Source organism: Polyodon spathula, chromosome 2 (genome assembly GCF_017654505.1).
Source record: "Polyodon spathula isolate WHYD16114869_AA chromosome 2, ASM1765450v1, whole genome shotgun sequence".
NCBI classification, from domain to species: Eukaryota; Metazoa; Chordata; class Actinopteri; order Acipenseriformes; family Polyodontidae; genus Polyodon; species Polyodon spathula.
In genome coordinates this window covers 97,736,566-97,758,220 of record NC_054535.1, presented here as the reverse complement: position 1 = coordinate 97,758,220, position 21,655 = coordinate 97,736,566, and positions in this window count along the sequence as shown.

The window sequence follows — 21,655 nt, the reverse complement described above, 5'->3', positions numbered from 1 at the left end:
ATCACATTTTTTTCATTACTGAGTTAGTCACGACAAGTTGACAATTATAGATGTTTGTATAACCCTCATCGCTGTAGCCTCTTAGGATGATGGAAGGTCTTAGAATGATCTCTTTATTTATGTGGGTATAATACTACCTTCCGTGACACTAGGATGCTGAAGCTACGTTCCCTGGCATCCTCTTGAAGTGTTCAATGAGATCTGTGAAATATGCCCAGGGTGCAGCAGGGACACTATACAGCTGGAAGGCCTCAACACAGTGTTCCTTATCAACCTCATCTCAGTTTCAAATCTCAGCCTCACATCTTGGAAATACTTTACAGGAAGTGATCTGTAGGGTTATGTGTAGATGGACAAGCACTTGATTTTCTATTGAATTAATATTGAATTCACATGTAGTATAAATATCCTTTCATGACACATTCCACGCTGAGTCATAATATTCCCTTAATCAACATTTATTCACATATTTCACAACACGACCAAGATTTTACTCTTGAATAAGGGCTATCAGTGGTGGCTAGGGGTGGCCAGATTTGCAGTCTGAAAAACCAGGACACAGTGTTTTTACAACACAGGCTCTTTACTGTTTTTTGTTTATACTAGCTCATGAGCTACAAGACCATTCCTCCCACATTGGCAGGAGACCTAATGGGGAATAAATAGTGGGCTGGCAGCAGATAGTAAAGATCTGTAGTAACATTCACTAAAAAACTTTTTTTTTTTTTTTTTCAAAACCTTGTCAAACGGGTGAACCTACTAGATAAATCCAAAAGTATTGAATATAATGGATGTTGAAGACTCACATTAAAAGTAGATTACTGTTCTTTATTTTAATGCATGCCCTTATACAGACTTTACTGCAAAATAAATGTAGCATTTCATTGCCCTGCTAGAGAATCATTTGTTTTATGACCACGAAAGGACTGTAACTCAGAACCTTGTTCCAGCTTAGCAGTGTGTTCAAGGAAGGTATTTTCAGTGGTACTTTCTTACATAATACAAACAATACTTAAGTGAAAACTGGTGATAATTCCACCTGGTAAATACACTGTTTGAATGAGTTAACATGGATTGAATGACCATGCTTTAGACTATCTTTCATAATGGGGAATATTACTGGAGTTTTTGAAATGCCACACTGAAATCTATTGTGATTTACAATGTTGCGTAACTGCATCATAGGACCATCGGCACATAACACCTTGTTTATGCCAAATAACCCATTTCCTGGGTCATTCTTTTATTGCTTGTGTTTTAGGATCATGGTCTGGTTTTAACTTTCTGACACAGTCGTCCGAATACCGTTCTTAGGCAAATCAGATAATAGACTGAAAAAGACTTTTATTCATTTTTGTGCTGACAAGTATTTGAAAGACTGGACAAGCAAACAAACAAACTCACAAATCACTTCCACAGAAATGTACGCCTGGGAGTGCATTGTACTTGAATTAATGGTCAAATAATCTCAACTACAAAGAGTGGTAACTGCTTACGGGTGAGCTGTGTGGTACTACAAAAGATGTAGCTTGACATAAAGTTGGAGGGCTTCTGCAGGGCATATGGCTCTACAGCACATGTGTTTGCTTTATGTTTTGTTTTCCTGCTATCTCTTATTAGCTGTTGTGTATCTGCTACTTCTGATCTTTCACTGTATCTTCTTATGATTCTATATGACATATGCATCCACAATGTTTTACAATTCTCATCCTAGCCTTGTATTTAATGTATTAAGCTTTGTTTTTCACTGTATCTAATGCATTATGCATTGTTTTTTTTATTGTATCTTGTAAAGTGCTTTGTGATGTGGTCCACTATGAAAGGCACTGTATAAAATAAAGATTGATTGATATGCCATAGTTCTTTTTACTTGGTAACCTCTGTAATTCATATGGGAAACACATTATGTCTTGTGATTATACAATAACAATGGGCTTCAAGGTATAATCTTGAATTAAAATCTTGAGTCATATCCAGTATATAAACCTCACAGTTTGTCTCAGCCAATCAGGTTCCGAGTAGAGCAGCCGTTTTCAGCAAAAGCCAAGCATTTTGGATCCTGTCCTTTTAAATTTTAAAATCCATCCACTCCATGCTGTAGTCACGGACATTTCTGCATTATCTTATCATTGTAAAAATGACAACTGTTGATTTCAACATATCGGGCAAATTAACATTTAAGTAAATGCTGGTAAATTTACATAATGTTGGCTTACTGGAATTATCATAACAGATTTGGTTGAAAAACTAAATGGAACAACTCCTTCCAAAATTTTACAGAGTGAAAAAAATGGGACTGTTTTGTATGTGAATTGTATGTGCTGTGGACACAGATGTTCCAATGCCTCTTATGCGATCAAGTACAAATCACATTAAAATCTCTTCATATACAAGCAAGAAATACAAATCATAAACACAAAAAATAACGTTGTTTCGGTTCATAATAGCATTAACATCCTCTGTAACGGTCACTCCTGCTAGGCTGGAATCGTGGGTCTCCTGTGAACATTTTCAAGATTTCAATATATTTTGTAAGCATCTGTGTAATGCCCAAGCATTGAGCTGGTATTATTTTACTTTGTTTATGAATATTAGAAACCTAAGAACATTCAACCACCAAACAGGAAGTTTCATTGTAGGCCACTACCACAAGGGAAGTTGACTGCAGAACTTTCCGAATGACTAGCTTTTAAAAAAAAAAAAAAAAAAAAAAAAAGCAAAATTGAAGGAAAGCAAAACATTGCAAAAAACAAATAAACATATAAATGATAGATTTAAATGTTGAAAATATCAATAAAAGCACTTTACCAGTTTCTACAATGAATGTCGGGCAATACCTTTGTAGTTGACTGTACTTTCCTGAGATGGTTATCTACCAGGGTTCTATTGCTAAAATAACTGGAAATACCTCAACAGCCTCTTAACAAAAGTTAACTGTGGTATACCATTGTAAAAGCACACAAAAGTATAGTAAAACATAGTAAGAAATATAGTGAAAACACAGTTAACCGGAGTAAAGCATATAGGAAATGTATTTACTGTGCACACAGAAATAAAATGTAGGAAAGTGCAAAATCATCAAGCAAATTTACCTTGGAAGGATAGTACAGAAACAAAGCTGCTTCACACAACGCTCTTCCTGTTTTGGAACTGTTTGGTCATATAGGCTAAGTCTAAGAAGAGACCAAACCATCCACCTTTTAAAAAATTAACCTAATCAATATTTGTTCATCAAAATCCCCACACTACCTTGGAATGAGAATTCCACACTGAAAATTGAATTATTTATGGACTACAACCATCAAGTTCATTCCCTGTACTGTGGCCCAAAAATATGGAGACATTGAAATACGAATTTGCTAGAATACACCAAATCTACCCATACTACAATTGGAAGGGGGAAGACAAGACAGTACAAAACAAAACAAAAAAGGACACACTTTACAAACAACTTAAAACATCGCTCTAATTACTTAAACAGTAAATGAATCTCTATATGTTTGTTTGGCTATTATAGAGATGACTCAGAAAGCCCAAATGTTGCCTGCATAACTGTTAACATCAATGTGTTTATATATGAGGTTCACCTCAAGTTTACACATTGCTGACCACCTGCTACCAAGTCATGCAGCATGAGTTATGTATGTATTTTTTATATGTATTTTTTTTTTTTTTAGAAAACTATTTATTCAGCTGGGTTCAGTCTTATAAGAGAAATGTATTTCACTTACTTTTCAGGTACTTGAAACAATGTTTGCTGATTTAAAAAAAAAAAAAATGGTTTATGAGCAATTTTTCAGATAAAACTCTGCATACAACTCAATGAACTGTGTCAGTAAATGCTATAAACTAGGGGTGCTTATTGGCTATATAGCCTTTTGAACTATATAGCATCTTCCAGCCTTCAACATACGTTTGTTTCTCTTTTTTTGTATTCTGTTCCACTTACAATGATGGGTATTGAAATCTACAAAAGTAGCCACTGCAATATTTTTAAATTTCACAAAAAACTGTACATGCTAGACAATTAAGATCTAAAAAAAGGCTGTAGTAACACGCTGTCACGCTACATGAACTCTGACAGCTCGATGCTGTATGTAGACATCTATTGTGCTCATACTTTTTTATTTGTAGTGTTTGTACAGTGGAGGTGAAAAAAACATACTTCTGTACAGTTATGTAGCATTGCTGTGAATAAATGCATATTTTTAGTTGAGGCAAGTTTGTCTTCTGAAAAGGGCTCTAAGAGGGTATATTTTTTATGTTGAACATAATAGTATATTCAAATAAAGTCAAATTATGAATATAGATATTCATGCTATTCATATGACCAAAGTTGGTGTATGTAACTAAATCCAATACACTAATCTTAAACCACCAGAGCCATGGTTATTCTCTGGGTAGCTGAAAGTATAATTTTTACCATGGTATAATTGCACAGTAACATTTACCATATTTTACAATGCTTTCGCAATGCTTTAACATATTTGTGCTTTACAGGGTTACCTATACTTTCCTGAGTTTTAATATGCTTTTTTTTACGCTTAAATAAAATGGATATAACGGAGGTAAAACTTCGTGCTGTCTTTCAACTCTGGCTGTGTCACCTCAATTCTGATTGAAGTCACTTCCGTACTGTAATGTTGACAAGCAGGGTAAAAAAAGGGGCAATTGGTATGTTAAATACACACCATGAAAAATCTTCAACTTACATGCAGTAACTAAAAAAGATGTCTGTGGCATTAGAAACCTGCTGTTCTTCCTCACTGCAGTGAGAACCTCCTTATTGGTCCCTGTTATTTCACTGAAAGAAAAAAAAAGAATACTGACATAATATTTATCTATATACAGCAAAGTCCCTAAACTATATATATATATATATATATATATATATATATATATATATATATATATATATATATATATATATATATATAAGCTTTTTCATTTCACTTGTATTTTCAGAAATATATTAAACATTACATTTAAAATATTAAATATCTGCAACTATTACAAAACCAATTTTCAAAATAAGGATGTTTTCTGTTAACTTTACACTGGGATAAAATGCTAAAAACAAAATAGCCCCATATGTGTTACATTGCAGTGATCCTTGCTTTGCAGAAGAGGGGTTCATCTAAATCACTCCAAACCTCTCTAAAACGTTGAGTGAGTTTATGAATATAACATTTTGAGGGCATAGCGGTTTCTGGAAAAATATCCATCTTGTTAACATTCTCCAATTCATTCTACATTTGCTAGCTCACAAAGCACTAGGCTTATTATAAATATTTAAACAAAACTGTTGACACGAAGATAACACTGACAAATTGAGTTAACATTTCTGCTAGATTGCTGGCCATGCGTGGCGTCGAACAGCTTTAACACCCACAACAGATCCTTTATAGTTGCCAGATTGTGTTTAGTCTATATTTCTGCAGTGGTTTTTTAAATGCGATTTCATTTTTGATCTATACAACAAAATATCATTTGAAATTCTTCCGGGCCAATAAAGCTGGCATCTTCTCCATCAGAATTAGTGCATGTATTTTCACACTGATATACTGCAATAGGGCATTTGGTGTGAAATAAGGTTAAATGAACCAACGTTGTGTTTTAATGTTTAGTGTGTCTTTATATACAGGGGTGTGTATCATCCTACTTAACAATGCTGCAGACTCAATAGTTCCCAGACAGTTATCAAAACAGGGGCCCCAATGTTAATGGATTAGGGTCTCAGCTTCTAACTTCTAATGAACAGTGCCAAGGCACCATCACACATGAACTGTTCAACAGGACTGAATTGAAACAGCTTTCCAACTAACGCACAAGCTGCTGGTAGCACTTCAACAGTAATCTGTACTATGAAGGTCTTTTGAAGAATTAAACACCCTATGTCAGGTTAATCTTTTGTTAGTCTGGCCAAGGCATATCATGAACTCAAGATCCACACTTTGACAAGAACATTAATTTTCTAAATGAACATGGGATATAGATGGCTTAGCGGTAACAAAATGCTCAGAAAACAAACAATTAATCTTGACATAATTAAAGATATTTTTTATTGATAAGCTGAAGGTTTACAAGGTAAGGTTAACAATGTTCATTCCACTTGCAATGTTTACAGAACATGCAGAGATACAGACATAAGGCAGTGGGTTGTTACATATAGTTGCTATATAAAAATACGATACAAGTTTAGTTCCACTGTTTGGTCACCTTTTCACAGCAAGTGTATAAAAAAAATTCTAATGTGTCTATTCATTCAGAATATTTGTATGCAGTCGGAGCCACATGATTGGGAATTCTGCTTAAATGGGACAGAACTCTGGGAGACCGTTCTTCTTAATGCTATTTATGTCGTTTAATTGGGACGCCACTTGCTTTCATTGGAATAGTGTATGTTCAAATGATGAAAGACAGGTTCACATAGTTAAGCTGTGGTTACCCTGTGACTTCTGTAAATTAGCTCCGTGAAGTTGGCCCCCCTACAAACAGCAGAAATGTTGAGTGATATGTCATTCGTTTGTGCTGGTTTATGCCGTTGAAACATCGTTGTGCAGCTTTAAGATATTAACAATGTTTTTTTTAGGGGAGTACCGTCACTCAGCCTCCCTACAATACCGGAATTGAACCAAACTTGTCTCATTTGTTTGTGCTGGTTTGTGCCGTTGAAACGAACGTTTTTGCTATTATTGTTTCTGAGATAGTAACAATAATGTTTTAGTGGAGTGACGTCACTCAGCCCCCCATGCAGTAACGGAATTGAACCAAACTTTTCTAATTTCTTTGTGCTGGTTTGTGCTGTTGAAACAAAGTTTTTATTATTATTGTTTCTGTTTCAAACTGTTTCAAACTTGTCTCATTTGTTTGTGCTAGTCACTGCTGCAAAGTGAATGTTAGTGCTGTTTTACTTCAAGATTTATTCACGACTCTTTTAGGGCTAGTGACGTCACAGTCCCCCATAATAACGGGTTTAAACCAAATATGGGTAATTCGTTTGTGCGGCGTTAGTGCTGCAAAATTAATGTTACTGCTGCTTCAAAAGTAAGATTTCAAATGATTTTTTACAGATTCTATAGAAAATTAAAGTACTTTTGCAGTACTTGTTCTGTAGTACTTGTGTGGTACTGTAGTACTTTTTTTTACTACAGCTTTATTAACCTTTGTAATGCTGGTCCTACTACAGAAGGCACTGGTTCAGTGGCTGTTTTTTATTTCTAAAAATGAATCATTGTGTTCTGTATAAAGTGTTGTTTAATACTTGCCACTTTTCATCCAAATTACTGAAGTAACCAAGCAACAGCACAACCACATGGCTACTACAGACCAATAAGCCTGACTTCTATTATATGCAAACTTATGGAAACTATAATAAGATCCAATATGGAAAATTACCTATATGGTAACAGTATTCTGGGAGACAGTCAACATAGTTTTAGGAAAGGGAGATCGTGTCTAACTAACTTGCTTGATTTTTTTGAGGATGCAACATCGATAATGGATAATTGCAAAGCATATGACATGGTTTATTTAGATTTCTAGAAAGCTTTTGACAAAGTCCCACATAAAAGATTAATTCTCAAACTGAACACAGTAGGGATTCAAGGAAATACATGTATATGGATTAGGGAGTGGTTAACATGTAAAAAACAGAAAGTGCTGATTAGAGGAGAAACCTCAGAATGGAGTGTGGTAACCAGTGGAGTACCACAGGGATCAGTATTAGGTCCTCTGCTATTCCTAATCTACATTAATGATTTAGATTCTGGTATAGTATAGTCACTTCAGAATTTTGATGAGCAGAACCAACAACAAGAGAATGAAAAGAACAACATCCAGGACCCTATTGACAGTAGTGACCAGACAGCAAAAAGAAGGGAGGTCATGATTGTTGGGGACTCCATATTGAGAAACACAGCAAGTTCAATTCGCAGTTTGGACCCCCTTACTACAACAGTGTGCTGCCTTCCGGGAGCCTCGGTCAAGCACATCACTGAGAACGTGGACAGGCTCCTAGAACGAACAGGAGACGACCCGATAGTAGTCGTCCACATCGGTACAAACAACATTGGAAGAGACAGACCAAAATCCTTGCAAAACAAATTCAGAGAGCTAGGAAGGAAATTAAAAGAGAAAACCAAAACTGTGGTATTTTCTGGTATACTACCGGCACCTTGCAAAGGACCATATGGACAGCTGGAAATAATGAATCATAACGCATGGCTGAAGACGTGATGCACACGGGAAGGCTTATCCTATCTTGATCATTGGACCACATTCTACAACGAGGACTATCTGTATAGACGGGACGGACTGCACTTAAATAACAAGGGAACCAGTCTACTTGGAGAAAAAATCCTCGAGCAGGTTCAGAAGCATTTAAACTAGAAAGGAAGGTGGGAGAAATCAACAAAAAAACAGAAGGGAGACTGCATCAAAACAAGAACAACAACTCAGGTAAGACAACCATTAAATGTATTTATCTAAATGCTAGAAGTATCAGAAACAAAATTCTAGAACTTGAAGCTACTGCACTAACAAGTAACTACGATGTGATAGGTGTTACTGAAACTTGGTTGTCCGAGAGTGATGGGGACGAATATAATATTTGTGGGTATACACTGTATAGGAAAGACAGGCAGGACAGAAGAGGAGGAGGGGTAGCGCTATACATAAGAAACAGTCTTGAAGCCCAGGTGTTAAACCTGGACAAAGAAAATAAAGTCGAATCAATATGGGTCAGAATAACGAACAAAAATTCAAAGGGCATAATAATAGGAGCATGCTATAGACCGCCAGATTCAGACGGTGAGCAAAATAATCTGTTATACAATGACATTAGAAATGCGTGTAGCAAAGGAGAAGCCATACTAATGGGGGATTTCAACTTCCCCCATATAAAATGGGAAAACCCGGTGGGTAGCACGAAGGATGAAATTGAAATGGTGGAAATGGCAAATGACTGCTTCCTAACACAATTTGTCAAGGCACCGACTAGAGGGGAGGCATGCCTTGATTTAGTCTTTTCAAATAACGAAGACAGAATAACTAAAACAGAGGTCAGAGAACCACTGGCAAACTCAGACCACAACATGGTCTCATTTGAAGTGTTTTTTAAAACCCCAAAAGTAAAGACTAAAGCTAAGGTTTACAATTTTAGAAAAGCAAACTATGAAGGTATGAAACAGAGACTAACAGAAGTAGATTGGAGTAAAATAGAGAAAACACCCACAGAAGAAGGATGGTTGTTCTTCAAAAATGTAGTACTAGAGGCGCAAAACAATTACACCCCTAAAGTAGACAAATCTAAATGTAAAACTAAATTGCCAAAATGGTTTAATAGATCAATTAAAAAAAAATATTCAGCAAAAAAAGACACTTTACAGAGCATTAAAAAAGGACCAAAAAGAAAGTACGCAGAAAGAGTACACAGAACTGCAAACGCAAGTCAAAAAGGAAGTTAGAAAGGCCAAGAGAGAAATAGAAATGAACATTGCTAAGGGAGCTAAAACCAATTCCAAAATGTTTTTCCAATATTACAACAGCAAGCGAACATTCAAAGAGGAGGTTAAATGTCTAAGAGATACAAATGGCAAAATCGTAGATGAAGAAAAAAAAAATAGCAAATATATTAAATGATTACTTTTCACAAGTTTTTACAAAGGAAGATACGGACAACATGCCCCACGTGTCATCCAGTTCCTATCCAGTTTTAAATAACTTTAGCATAACCGAGGCAGAAGTGTTAAAGGGACTAGGAGCTCTTAAAATAAACAAATCCCCTGGGCTGGATGAGATCCTCCCAGTAGTACTCAAAGAAATGAAAGAAGTTATTTACAAACTGCTAACCAAGATCATGCAGCAGTCTCTTGACACAGGGGTGGTACCGACAGACTGGAAAATTGCAAACGTAATACCGATCCACAAAAAGGGAAACAAAACTGAACCAGGTAACTACAGACCAGTAAGCCTGACTTCTATTATATGCAAACTTATGGAAACTATAATAAGATCCAAAATGGAAAATTACCTATATGGTAACAGGGTCCTGGGAGACAGTCAACATGGTTTTAGGAAAGGGAGATCGTGTCTAACTAACTTGCTTGATTTTTTTGAGGATGCAACATCGATAATGGATAATTGCAAAGCATATGACATGGTTTATTTAGATTTCCAGAAAGCTTTTGACAAAGTCCCGCACAAAAGATTAATTCTCAAACTGAACGCAGTTGGGATTCAAGGAAACGCATGAACATGGATTATGGAGTCGTTAACATGTAGAAAACAGAAAGTACTGATTAGAGGAAATACCGCAGAATGGAGTGTGGTAACCAGTGGTGTACCACAGGGATCAGTATTAGGTCCTCTGCTATTCCTAATCTACATTAATGATTTAGATTCTGGTATAGTAAGCAAACTTGTTAAATTTGCAGACAACACAAAAATAGGAGGAGTGGCAAACACTGTTGCAGCAGCAAAGGTCATTCAAAATGATCTAGACAAGATTCAGAACTGGGCAGACACATGGCAAATGACATTTAATAGAGAAAAGTGTAAGGTACTGCACGCAGGAAATAAAAATGTACATTATAAATATCATATGGGAGATACTGAAATTGGAAAAGGAATCTATGAAAAAGACCTAGGAGTTTTTGTTGACTCAGAAATGTCTTCATCTAGACAATGTGGGGAAGCTATAAAAAAGGCTAACAAGATGCTCGGATACATTGTGACAAGTGCTGAATTTAAATCAAAGGAAGTAATGTTAAAACTGTACAATGCACTAGTAAGACCTCATCTTGAATATTGTGTGCAGTTCTGGTCACCTCGCTATAAAAAAGATATTGCTGCTCTAGAAAGAGTGCAAAGAAGAGCGACCAGAATTATTCCGGGCTTAAAATGCATGTCATATGCAGACAGGCTAAAAGAATTGAATGTGTTCAGTCTTGAACAAAGAAGACTACGCGGCGACCTAATTCAAGCATTCAAAATTCTAAAAGGTATTGACAATGTCGACCCAAGGGACTTTTTTGACCTGAAAAAAGAAACAAGGACCAGGGGTCACAAATGGAGATTAGACAAAGGGGCATTCAGAACAGAAAATAGGAGGCACTTTTTTACACAGAGAATTGTGAGGTTCTGGAATCAACTCCCCAGTAATGCTGTTGAAGCTGACACCCTGGGATCCTTCAAGAAGCTGCTTGATGAGATTTTGGGATCAATAAGCTACTAACAACCAAATGAGCAAGATGGGCCAAATGGCCTCCTCTCGTTTTTAAATTTTCTTAAGGACATGAAGCTGAAAATGTAGGTTTTATTCTATAAACAAATGTACTATTTTCCAGTTACTTTTGTAACTGTTAAACACATACAGACTATAATAAAAATGACTTCCTGTCACTGTTTTTCGCTATTGTTACCTCAAGAAGACACTATACATAATATTAAAACAGAAGACCTTTTTTATTAGGTGATACAATTTAACATATACATGATATTATAACTTCTAATATTCACTGGTTAGGATGGACAGTTTGATTCAATTTCAATATGTGCAGTCGATTGGCTTGGATGCCTCTACACCATGTTTGCACACATGTTTAAACGCTTGACTGAAACGTCTGCCCGTTCCGGGAATTCAATTCCGGGAGTGCACCTGGCAAACTTTGTGCCCTGTTTGTGCATGTGCTTGGTCTTCCTGTGCTCACTCTCGCTTTTGTTTTCTAGTGTTAAAGAAACTTCACTGTAGAGAAGACTCAAGATTTGTTTATGCCATTTTCAGCCACCAGGTGTTCTTTCAGAACCTTATTTTATTACTGTTAAAATAAATTATCCTGCTCAGACAAGCATAACTATAACATTGTCTCTGACTTTCATTTTATTGGAAGGGGCTTGTATCAGGGAACCATGTGTTATTTTATATTCCACACCTTGTTGAATATATATTAGAGGTTCTACTCCTCTTTATAGATGGCATTAAGTCAGGGATCCTATATATATATATATATATATATATATATATATTATATATATATAACACACACACACACACACACACACACACACACACACACACACACACACACACACACACACACATATATATATATATATATATATATATATATATGTGTATATATTCTTGAAATTGACAACCACTGCATTAGATTATTTAATGAACACCTTAATATTCTCTGCACTTCCTCCAAGTTATAAAATAATGTAATAAGCCATCTGTTTACCAGCTACTGGATTAATACAATTGATAGTGTTACTCTGCCACCACCTTTAACTGGAGGGTCCTGAAATCATTCAATCGTAGTTTATTATAAAAAAGAGGAGAGAATGTGTGAAAGTCAAAGCACAAAGACAACAGTGACATCAGCCCAGGGCAGATAATAAAAAAAACACACAGGCAAATTTAAATAGTTGATAAGTTAATATCACAACCCAATGTGCTGGATAAGAGAAGGGAGCAGACACACCCACTACAAACCTGCACCAGTGTAAAGACAATAACTTAATAAAAATACCAATCATACACTTAATATTTAAAGTGATAACTTACAATAACTAGTGAAGTTAACAACACACCAACACAGAAAACTCCACCATACAAGATATAATATGTATATGTTCAGTTGCCAAGCAAAGTCCTTCACACCAATTCATTTTGAATCCAGCCTTAACCCATGAGGGGATTGTGAAGTGTTAGTTCATGAATAAATGCAGCCTTATAAATCATGTGTTACTAAGGAAAATGGAATGAATTAACAGGACTGAATTCAAAATAAATTGCTGTGAATGAATGAAATGAATTGAATGAACTCAAAGGAAGTGCATAAGATATTCAAATGGTGTTCCTGAGGTATTCAGACGGGACTAATTCTGAATTTGAAGCCATTATTTTAAAGTGTTACAGTATAGCATGGACAAGCCTATAAACTAGTCTATTAACTAGTTTCTACAAGGAAAATGGAAAGGAATGAGGCAAAGAGAAAATAAAATAAAATAAACATGTTTTTGTTATCACTGCTTATGTTGCAGCTCACTATCTGACCATGTTAATCTGCAGCCAAAAATATATTTTCCTTCAAGGGATATGTCTGTTTGTATTCCTAATGACCTTTACAAGCACAATGTGTTTAAAATGTTGCTTGTTTCTGCTTTAAAAGGGAGGCGGGTTCTCTAATGTTTCAAATGTTTGTTTGCTTTTTTGCAAATAAACATTTGTTCCCTGCAGCAGGCCATTTATATGGTGACTGTCAGAATGTTTACAGTAGCAAATAAATAATCAGTTTAGACTTGATTATACTTGGGAAGTCCTTAAAAAAAAAAAAAAAAAAAAAAATATATATATATATATATATATATATATATATATATATATATATATATATATATATATATATATATATGAAAGCACTATGCATATATTAGCATGTCGTGACAGTTTCTTTTTTTTTTGTTGATACAAAATGTACTATGGTTTAGAAAAAAAATATTTTCCCATCATTCTGAGCGTACATATAAAAATGAAGTAAAGAAATTTGTATTAATTATAGATATACCACAACCCCTTCACCGTGTAACCCCCCCACCCAAAAAAAAAAACAAAAAAAACAAAAAAACAGTAATGTGTAAACATAGATGGGATTATATCACTTCATACTTCACTCTTTGGTTTCCAGGATTCAGATTTGGTTAAAAATAAGTCCAAAATGGCCAATATACTGTTTTAAAATAATGCCCCTTCTGTTTTTCATTACTACTAAACCACTCCCATTAAACTATGCATTAATTGAACATTGTGTAATAACATTTTTACATAAAACAAACTAAAATATATTTCACAGAGAAATAATAATAATAATAATAACTAATAATAATAATAATAATAATAATAATAATAATAATAATAATAATAATAATAATGCTTAACTTCAACTCCACTCTGTACAGATGTACTAAATCCATACGAGTCAGAAATACTGTGTTGAAATGGCTTAACCACATTTCCATGGGCACATTAACAAGCATTTTACACTGCTCTGTTTTGTTGGCAGTGCCTTCCCTTTTCCTGTAAATGTTTCTGACACAGCTTACTGGCATCACACTTTACAAATAGTTCTATTATGGTATGACTAAATGTGCATAGTATTACATTGTTAGTTGGCATTCCTTAGGTCTCTAACATTAACGATGGGATCCCTATGCAAACCATAAATAAAGGTGAAACTTTCAAAATTCAGGTATTGTGTTTTTTTTTTGTTTTTTTTAAAGCTCTTTTTGGTAAACTGGTATTGGTGGTGGTGGGATAGATACAACACTGCGAGGTTCAGATACATAAGTGGACAGTTTTCTATGAGGACTACAACAGTAATATAATAATGCAAAAACTAATATATAACCAAATAAACAAACATAAACCTACAAGATTAGTAGGGACCAATAAACAGTAGACAAAACCCTGTCATTCCTGAATTTTTTTTTTTTAAAGCATCATTTTACTATAGCATATATAACCCGAATACTTTACTCTGTCCTTATGAAAAGTAGCAGCAGTAACACCGAGTAAACACTTTATTTATTTCAAAATTCAAATTCATAGCATGCTCCAATGCTGAAGTGTTTGTATAAATAATATGTATGGCACTGGTGTTGGCAAGGCATACCAGAGAAACTCCTGAAAAATATTTGCTGAAGAGTAGCATATCATATTGTAGACCCTGAAATCAGTTGAATTTAGGTTTATGACTGACTTGAAAAAACTGTGACTGTGATCTGACTAACTTTAATTTAGCTTAGTTTTCAACTAACAACGCAACAAAAATAAACTCAACATACATCAAAAGTATTATGAATTATTTATATATATATATATATATATATATATATATATATATATATATATATATATATATATATATATATATATATATATTGGCAGTTACGTTGTCATATCTGCTGTGTCTTATTTGTTATACAATAATACATAAATAAAATAAATCATGTGTGTATATTAACAATTACCGTTTTGAAATCAGACAGCTATATCAGTATCTACATTTAAATCACATTCATAATTTTTATATAGCAGCTTAATCGTGATTGTGGGTGTCTCTCATCTTTCTGTTGAGCAGTTCAGCAGTTCTGAGAGTCGATGAGTTCGCTGAGTCAGCGTTGAGCCAAACCTGCGCGTCACTAGCTCTCAACGGTGAGTTTAGGAACGATTTTAAGAGTTGTTGCTTCTCAGCGTTGAATTTAGGAACGCAGCCTTTGCACACAAAAACATTATTATGTGCAGAGTGGTTAGAACCAATAGAAAATGAACTGGTAGCAGTCTTTTTGGGGTTTCCTATTACCAATACAAATTCTACTGAAAGTAAGAACCCAAAAAGACTGCTGTCAGTAGTTTAACATTAAGGCTGAAGAAAGAGAAATACTTATATTTTATTGACTAAGTTTAGAGAAAGTGAAATGGGTGGTTATATTAATATATTTGTTTTGTGCAGCTACTGGCATCAGCTGCCTTAGTACCAGTAGTAATCCTACTGGGAGTAATATCTGTGTGACAGGAAATGGCGTTGCGGTGACTCAGACCAGAAGAAAGCACAACAAAACCAAAAGTACGGTGCAGTGCGCCGTTTTATTTAAAGCAAACTAAAAAGAAATAAAATATTTGAACAAAAATAAACACTTGCTCGCAGAGCAGAAATAAAGCAATTAAACAAAAAATAAATCACGAACACAAATGAATTAAGGTACGGCTGGGCAGTAGCCTTCACAGATCCTTATATTCTTTCAAATTTCCTCACTCCTCCTCTGAACACCCACCCCGAGTGCAGAGAGCTGCAAGTATTTATGCAGGTGACCATCTCCTGATTAGCAACAAATTAGTCACTTAACTAATTCGGGAGATGGCCACCTTCTGCACGAGTTTTATAATGTGGATGGGGCTTACCATCCTCGCTGCAAAACAATAACAAAACTAAAAGCACAGCTACGCTGTCATACAAAATAATAAACAAACAATATCATTAAACAGCAGGGCTTTCCTACATCCCTGCTACAATCTGCCTATTATATTTATTTTCAATCAGTATACTGACAGAAAGTCCACTATATATTTAAAGAGAGTTCACACCAAAATAACCGCAACTGGATGCAATCACAGTATTAAAAAAATAATCACACACAGGATCCTTCTCCTAGTGAGCTGTTCACAACCTTTGCTTTACCTCTGAGTCCTACACATCATTTGTAAAAAAAATCAACACAATATCCATTTCGCCATTGGTAATCCGCTGCTGTGTAGGAGGAGTGAATAGATGAAGTGAGGCCAGCAGCCATCTAATCTTGAGTGGACATGAGCAGATTGTGAAGGGATGAATTTATGTAGATTATCTTTAGTGCGAAAGAGGAAAGACAATAAAATCTTGGTTGAAGGGTGGACGGTGTGTTTGTTTCCAATGAAAACACTTCACTCTCCATGTCTTTTTACGATGCTGACAGCTTTGTTTGGGGTCAGGCTATGGGCTTTTTTAGGAACACGCAATACTTTCCTTCATGTAGACCTTCTCATCCAGCATAAATTACATCCTCCTACATAAAAGACCAATTAGCTTGCCATCCTGGTCCATGACTTTCTAATATTATGATAAAGGTAGGTAACCAGCAGTAGACAATGTGCATAAACTCCTACAAGGTGCAGTAATGTCATCTATAATGAAAGGATTGCTCAAACCTCCTTGATTCACCAGATAGACAAGTGAGTAGCCATACACTAATATATGACCCAATGTATCCCGTGTGCGATTTTGATGTGGGTAGTTCCCAATTTTAAATTAATAGGTTCCCATGCAAGGGAATTATCCTGCAAAAAGAATAAAAGCATGTACATTTTGGGGAGAAAAATAGCATTTTCACATTTATACATGCTTCTTCAGGTTTTGGGAATTTCTGTATATTTTAGATTTACCCATTATGGCAGTGATTCTCAAACATTTCCAAGCTGGGAGCCAATTTGAAGTGACTTGGGTCTGTTACGTGGGTCTATTCAAATACATCCAGATTTTTCCAATAGAAACAGAAGATACAGTACATGAAGAAACAAACATTTTATATAATTTGGAAGGCAAATGCAGTGCTCCATTGATAACAATTCAATAATTCACTAATTGGTTACTCATGTATTATACTGTCTAAGGCCCTTCACTAATTTGCTGTTTTCACTATTTCATCATGGTTTGATGTATGTCATTAAGCGATATAAAGAGGCAGCACTGTATATGTCTGTGACAGAGGGCGCATGAATCCTAGTCAATAATCTCCCTCCCGACCTATGACGGCACTGTATAACAGGAACAGTGTGCCTCATACTGGATGGTCTGGCAGTTCATTCCAGGTTCAGTTGGAAGCTAGCCATCCAGGAAGGGGGCGGAGTCACAATGCCCAAAGTCATCGCCCTAATGCAGTATGCAATGCGTCAGTCATGGATTGGAGGAGACATGATTGAACTAGCTATCGCAGGGGGTGTGACGATGTAATCTCTTCCTTTGATGTGGTTACTGAAAGCACCTGTTTGGAAAATGGAAGTAATTAATGACCGTGAGTGTAAAGTGTTTTGTTTGTTGCTAACTGTCTGTGCTTGTCATTATAAAAGGCTAACCTCAGGGAGCTATAGTTAAATCGCCATCAATTAAACCTGGACTACACTTCACCATTATACATGAATAAACCGGTAAATCACCACTTTCACTAAGAGCACTCACTCTGGACTTGTGACCATGTTGTGTTTGTGTGTGTCTTGTTTAGTATATTATTATTTTGGGTCTGAACCCCGTGGTTTGCCTGAGTGATACACATTGTTGTTTAGTGCCAGGTATTATTATCTGTCAGCAAATAAAGAGCTGCTTTTTCACTGTCTTGTGTCTATCATTCCTGAGCATCGTATCACCACTGCACCTCTGCACTACAAACCACTTTGCCAAACTGTCTAAACAATTTTTCATTAAGATATGTATTACTGTAGATATCTGATTTTTATTGTTTTCATTGGCTCATGTTTACAATTTTTGACACATAAAATGAAATGTTCTTTTTCAAGAATTTTGTTGTCATCAAGCTGTCATCGTACTATACTTTTCTAGATTGTAGAAATGCACATTCATAGCTTGGAACATCTGAAGGGGTTATGTGCCAAATTTAAGGGACAAATTGAAGAATCATCATCTTCTTAATGAGACAGAGGTACACTTTATCTCCTGTAATCGCATTGTTAGTCTTGTGTTAAGAACTTCAGAACAAATATACAGGGCCAATGAAACTCTGTATAGAAGAAAAAGACAGTCAACCAGGGCATGGTGCTTCCCTATGATCAAAAATACATTGTTAGAATTTCACAACAGACTTCATAACAGCTTAATCTATTTTTTACTGTACATTTTTTTTTTTGTAAATAAAAATAAAAAGTATACATTCTAGATATACACGTCCAGTTGCTGATAAAACCAATGAAATGTCAGCAACACCTAAAATCTCTGTTCAGCTCAATCAATAAAACCTTTGTTTATGGTCCTTAGAATCATAGCATCACATTCCACTTTTGGAAAGTATTTTAATACAAAATACTTATGTTATAATAATTATAACAATTGCCTTATATTTACTTTTGTTGGAAAATGAATTGATTCAGAGTTTAGAATCACACTGTATATCTTTTGACAGACACATTTTGTTTTACTGTTTATGAAGTTCATATTACGGTGTAGTTATTCTAATGATCATGTCGCTGAGTAAGGAGGGGTAACACTTGAACAAAGCACATATTAATAACAGTATGTAGTTAACAAATACATTTTAATTGTATTTGTAGTAATGGCAGCTTATTGGCACAAATTTAGCACAACACGTTAACAAATGATATGAGGGAATCTTACCCTGGATAGCTACAATTAAGTAAGTACAATTGGAATTTATCTGTAATATCATTGTTAAATCTAATAAAGCCATTGTAAACATCCTTTGTAATGCGGTGCATGTTTAGTTAGTGGTTCTTATGATGCGTGACATCTGAAATATTTGCACATCCCCTCCGTAATTGTCACAAAATTATATCCACTGGCATGGCAGTAAATGTTGATTTAAAAAAAAAGAAAATACAACTACTCAATATTGGAGCATCAGTATCTGGACATACTCAGAATATCATAAGGGAAATGTAAAACAGACATTATTAAATTGACAATTAAAGCTATTTACAAATACATTATTAATACTGATAGGGTTTGATGTGACTGGGTAAATATTCACAACATATATAAATAGTTCTACAGTATCTAAGCTACCTTTGAAGGAGGGTGGCTTTAGAATGTAAAAATTGTGTTCACAGTCTAAATGCAGTGTTCATCAGATTCTGACTGGGCCTGATTAGGCAATGTGAAAGGAGGGCTGAGGGTGGTGATGTCAGCCGAGAAGTAGGAATTACACAGACTCAGGTACTCGGGTGCAAAGCGCACTCTTACAACGTTTTTATTGAAATAAAAATAAAATAAAAAGGTTTTACAAAAAGAACGCTCATAGAGCAAATTAAAGTTTAAAAAAAAAAAAAATCACAAACACAAAACACTAAAATAACCCTAAGGTCAGGCTGGGCAGTAGTCTTCACTGATCCTTATTTTTAGTTTTGCTTTGTTTCGTTTTGTTCTGTTCTGTTCTCCTTCCCTCTCCCACGCTCCAAAACACTCCACCTTGAACAAGGAGAGCTGCAGGCTTTTCTATTGATGGTCACCTTCTACACGGGTATTTAATATTTGCGTGGTCGACAACAACTTTGTTTATAATTAATCCGCTAACGACCACGCATTGTCATGGAGATGTCTGGCAGAGACAAACTACTAACAATCGCCCCTGCCAGACCACATCCAAACCAACAATAACAAACACAAAACACTGTGTTGTAAATAAACACGAAATACACTTAAATCATACACACAAACTTCCCCCATTAAAATAACCCACCAGACAATACATTTGTTTTAAATGATACTAGAATACAGAACTAGATACACCACAGCCAAATAAAACCCACCCTTTCTAAAATATTTCTAACAAACGATATACCACAGCCATTAATTAAATCACCTTTCTAAAATAAACAAACGATACATTTAAAGAGCAGGGCTTTGCCCTGCCCCCTCTCATATGTGCAGAACTGCCCTGCCACAGGCACTCAAATATTTTAAACTTATATATATATATATATATATATATATATCGTATATATATATATATATATATATATATATATATATATATATATATATATATATATATTTCAGTTGTTTTTATAGACCATTATTTTGATTTAGACCCTTGGCACCTGTCCTACCCAAACCACCACTGTAGTCTGGGTTTCTGGTGTCATTGTTCATGAAGACGCGAGCATAAATAATTACTTTATTGAATTAATTAAATTTGTTTAAATTAATGAACTAAAAGGTTTGATGGCCAAACAAACAAACAGTTTAAACAAAACAAACACTGAACAAAACAAAAGGCACGCTGGCCAAAACAAATAACAAGCAGAGACAACTAAACAAGTATCGTGCTGGTCTAACCCTGCACGTGTAGTATAAATTGTTTTTAAATCTTCCTGCCACTTTCTCTCTGCTCTCATCAACTTTCTATGAGCAGCTCCTTTGCTTTTATATACGTGGCCATCTCCCAATTGGTAATTACTTAATTAATTTGGGAGATGGCCACGTTGCACACAACTTTTAACTGGATGGAGGATTTTAACCCCATTCATGCTGTTCAACAATAGTAACAAACATTGTGTTTTTACACTAAATAATACATTTCTATCATAATAATACAGCAAAGCAATAAATAAACACAGGGGTGGGGTGTACCCTGTCACAGGGACCCAGAAGAATAACTTGCAATATCAACATTAATGACATTAGTGAAATCAGTTCCATTACAAGCATATAAAAGTCTAAAAGAAAACGAAGAACCCCACACTACCAATGAGATCATTTGTATATTTTATTGTTTTAAGTTCCATGAAACTTATTTTAATGCTGTGTGTTGTAAAAGAACATAACAAATGTACGAAACAGAGGTGACCACTCAGTCCATCAGTGTTCGTCCTGTTCTTAGTAGCTGGTTAATCACAAAAGTTTGTCAAAATGGGCCTTAAGGGAGTCTCATGATTCAGAATGGCTAGGTCTACTGTATGTCTTAAATCTATCTAAACTTTATTTCCAGCTGTGTTCTCGGTTCTTGGTTTCTGTGTAGTGGCAAGGGTTAACCTTGACAAAACGTTTCTGCCTAGTTCTATTTGAGATCGAAACCTGGTTCCCTTTCAATTTGAAAATAACCATCAAAGTATGGGACATTGCCGTCAGGCAGTAGGGATTGGCTAAGCTTTATAGCAAAGCTGCTGATAGTCCTCTGCACCAGCTGCTGTGTAAGCTTGCCCCCCTGGGAGCTTACCATACGTAGCGCGCAGAGACTCTCTTCCTCTTTTGTCTTCAGCATCGGTAGCAGTAGGTACTAGAGCTCGTACTGAGTGTACTCACAAAGCTTAGGCTTGAGAAGCTGGTTTTGGCCCCTTCTCTGAGTTTATTTCAGTTACGTTTATTAT